The sequence below is a fragment of the Hylobates moloch genome, unplaced genomic scaffold, assembly GCF_009828535.3.
Source record: "Hylobates moloch isolate HMO894 unplaced genomic scaffold, HMol_V3 SCAFFOLD_9, whole genome shotgun sequence".
Lineage (NCBI taxonomy): Eukaryota > Metazoa > Chordata > Mammalia > Primates > Hylobatidae > Hylobates > Hylobates moloch.
In genome coordinates this window covers 86,580,108-86,584,147 of record NW_026652284.1, presented here as the reverse complement: position 1 = coordinate 86,584,147, position 4,040 = coordinate 86,580,108, and the positions used below count along the sequence as shown (strand labels likewise).

The 4,040-nt window shown below is 46.0% G+C and overlaps 1 pseudogene; it reads right to left on the bottom strand.

Moving 5' to 3' along the window:
- Positions 1-1,420: 1,420 nt before the first annotated feature.
- LOC116813847 (monocarboxylate transporter 14-like) lies at positions 1,421-3,073 on the bottom strand (annotated as a pseudogene).
- Between the last annotated feature and the right edge of the window lie 967 nt (positions 3,074-4,040).

Here is a 4,040-nt window from a genome sequence, read left to right as displayed (position 1 = left end):
TAGTATATATATAAGCGTAGTGTTGGTAAATGGGACAGGCTATGGGAAGAACAAAAATGAACTGGAACTCCTGAAGCTCATAAGTGGCTATTATGCCATTTTTCAGTAGACCTCACTTCTTTATACATATTTGAAATGCTGTTGATAAAATTATACCTTAAAATGAAATAAACAGGCTGAATACAGTGGCTCATGCCTGTAATCCCAGCACTTTGGGAAACCGAGGCAGGAGGATTGCTTGAGTCCAGGAGTCTGCGACTAGTCTGGGCAACATATTGAGACCCCATCTCTATTTTAATAAATTAAAAATAATTTAAATGATATGAACAAACTACAAAAACATGATACAACATGGAAGAAACACATAAAATTAATATTGAACAAAAGAGACCAGATACAAAAGAATACCGAGTGTATAATAGCATTTATAAAGTTCAAAACCACATAAAAGTAATCTGTACTGTTAGAAGTCTGATTGTCTTTGTAGAGAAAGGGGACACTCGAAATTGGGATGAACATGAGGAGGCTTTCAGAGTTAGTAGTCATATTTTATTTCTTCACCCAAGTGGTAGTTACACAGATGTGTTCCATCCACGATGCTTCCTCAAAGTGTATACTTAGAATTTTTGCACTTTTCTGCAGACATGTTATGCTTTAATAAAAAAGGGGAAAAATCATACTCCATAACTAAAGGCACAATCTTGTGTGGCAATGTATTATTAGCTAGGTAGCTATTATCGGTTCTTCTTTACATATGAATTGTGAACTATGTATCATGATTTATTTTGAAACACTGCTTTGTACTTCTGTAAGTCCATTAAACCATGTTTTATTCTTTCGCTAGCCCTTTCTAAGCAATTAACAGCTTCTGTCGCTTGAACATGGGCAGAGTCTGACCTACAATTCAATGTGGACTGACTCAGACGTTTCAAATCACACTAAGGCAGTGCTCATTGATTTCCATAACCTCACTGTCCCTGAAGCTAAGCCGACTCATTCTTATGTGTTCCAGTCATTGAGAATATTTATGTCAATTTCACCTAGTTCTTTATTTCATGGAATTTTTAAAGATTAGATGGCTCCAGTGAAAACCAGGTAAATTTCATATCCCAAGATGATTTAGCTCCATGTAGATTTCTTTTCTTTTCCTTTTATTATTATTATTTTGAAATAGAGTCTTGCTCTGTCGCCCAGGCTGGAGTGCAATGGCGCTGTCTGGGCTCACTGCAACCTCTGCCTCCCGGGTTCAAGCAATTCTCCTGCCTCAGCCTCCCGAGTAGCTGGGACCACAGGTGTGTGCCACCACGCCTGGCTAATTTTTTGTATTTTTAGTAGAGAAAGGGTTTCACCATGTTAGCCAGAATGGTCTTGATCTCCTGATCTCGTGATCCAGCTGCCTCGGCCTCCCAAAGTGCTGGGATTACAAGCGTGAGCCACAGCGGCCCGTCCCATGTAGATTTCTTAACACGGTTCGGTTTTTTTGCTGGATACACTTCAAGATCTTATTCTTTTTTTGGAAACCTCTTTCTTTATCTTGGACTTTTTAACATAACACACCATATCTATATGCACTCTGAGCTCTTAAAACCTCAGAAAGTTTACCTGAAAAAGGTGGTCCCAACAACGCAGAGATGCCATTAGGACAGATGATGATGCCATAGGCATTGGCCAAATGTTCAATGCCAACCAAGTCTTCAGTCACTACGGGCATTAGGGAGAAATAACCGCTGGAAAACCCTGTCAGTGTGCAGATGACCACCAGGCCAGCATACATATGCATCAATGGCAGAATTAAAAATACTGGGGAGGCCAGGCACGGTGGCTCACACCTGTAATCCCAGCGCTTTGGGAGGCTGAGGCAGGCAGATCACGAGATCAGGAGATCAAGACCATCTTGGCTAACACGGTGAAACCCCATCTCTGCTAAAAATACAAAAACAAAATTAGCCTGGAGTGGTGGGGGCCGCCTGTAGTCCCAGCTACTCTAGAGGCTGAGGTGGGAGCAGGGCGTGAACCCAGGAGGTGGAGCTTGCAGTGAGCGGAGATAGCGCCACTGCACCCCAGCCTGAGCGACAGAGCGAGACTCCGTCTCAAAAAAAAACAAAAACAAAAACAGAAACATAACAAAACAAAAATACTGAGGACAAGAATGAAGTTGGCCAACAGGAAGACATTCCAAACACTAATGCAAGGTAAGTCAGCTATGACGCCCAGGATCACTTTTCCAAAAATGTGAACTATTGCTATAATTGAAGTCAGGGAAAACGTCCGTTTGCTCCAATAAGTTATACAAATTGACGATTTCTGAGAGATGAATAAAGGAGATGACAAAGCTGCTGTATGCAAATAAAGCCCAGAAAATAAAGGCTACAAACATTCGATTTGTAAATAGGCTGTACTCGATTTGTAAATAGCCTGAGTACCAGTCCTCGAAGCCCTTCCTGACTCTCATAGTGAGCCAGCTAACCGTCTTCAGAACTGGAAAGCACACATGATCTGGCCTGATCGGGGCACTCCTGGGCTTGCAGGTCACAGAGGGTCTCCTCGTTCCCAGACCCACCATCCTTCTCTTCTGTTCTTCCTTGCTGTCCGTTTGACATCACAGACTCTGTGGAGTGCACCGGCTGGACGCGCAGATCTTTCTCTCCTGGGTCATTTGGGTTTTTCCTAGGAGGGAGGGGCCTCATGAGGGTCCCACAAACACACAGGTTTAAGGAAACAGCGCCTTGGATCAACACGGCATTCCTCCAGCCATACTCTGCTCACAAGTACTTCAGTAGCACAGTCATTAGGAACGTACCGAATCCGGTCCCCTTAGTGCTGAGGCCCTGGGCGAGGGCGCGTCTCTTTGGAAATACCTGCTCACCATGACAACCGCTGACAGATAGGCCATCCCACTGCCCAGGCCAGCTGCCGCTACAAAAGTAATGAAGAGAAAATGCACGTTTGCAGCGTAGGCACTCAACACCCAGCCCAGGGAGTTGATGAGCCCTCCAATGATCGCAGTCTGGAGGCACCCACAGGTGTTAATGAACAAGCCGATGAAAGGGCGGCCCGAGGCCCGCTGGGTTGTGCCTCACTCGGCTCCACGTCCAGATCCTCGAACGTGCTGCTCTGCTTGGAGCCCCCTGAGCTGCTAGGTGTAGAGATTTCTTGCAATGTCGCTTATCATCATGGAGATGCGGTTGCCTGCGGCTCAGCTCTCCACCGGGCTCGGTGCACTGGGTACCGGGCTCCCGCGCTCTTCTAACGCTCGCTGCCAGGCCAGGTAAGAGTTTGGTGGAGCTGAAAGCTCGACGCCTCAGTCCAGGTGGCTTTAAAAAGGGAGCGTTTGGAGGCGCCCAAACCTAACCTGGGCTTCCTTCCAATCGGAGCAATTTCCAATCTTCATGCTCGTTCATTCCTATACCGGCTATTTCCGGGTTGGCAGGGGGAAAAAATGCAGTCACTTCACATGCACACTCTTGTGGTGGCCAGTTGAAGTTTATAGCTTTGGCTGAGGTTCCCCTAAGGCACTGCACATTTATCACTGGAGGAAAGGTCCTGAAACTGAATCCAGAATGCAGGTGAGGCTAGCAGTAACCTCCATTTCTCCAAGATGGGAGAGAAGGGATGAAACAGACCCTCACTGCAATATTTTTGGCCAAAGAGGACTTAACGTGACTCATTGTCCCTTATTTTTTCTCTCTCGCTCGTTTAGAGGGAGGGGTTTCACTGTCTTGCCAGGCTGATCTTGAACACTTGGGCTCAAGCGATCCTCTGGCCTTGGACTTCCAAAGTGCTGGGATCACAAGCTGAGCCACCGTGCCAGGCCAGTCCCTCATTCTTGGTCCCACTCTGGGTTCCACATCTCCCTGCTCTTTCTGCATGTCCATTACCTACCTTCATGGGCACCAGGCACAACTTTCATCTCAATGCCTCCCTACCTCATTCCCAGCAGGGAACACAACACAGTGCTTTACCCTGGACAATTTTCTGTATTATTGAAGTGAATGCATGAGTTGATGAAGCCTGTGCTGTTTTACCCCTCCTGAAGGTTT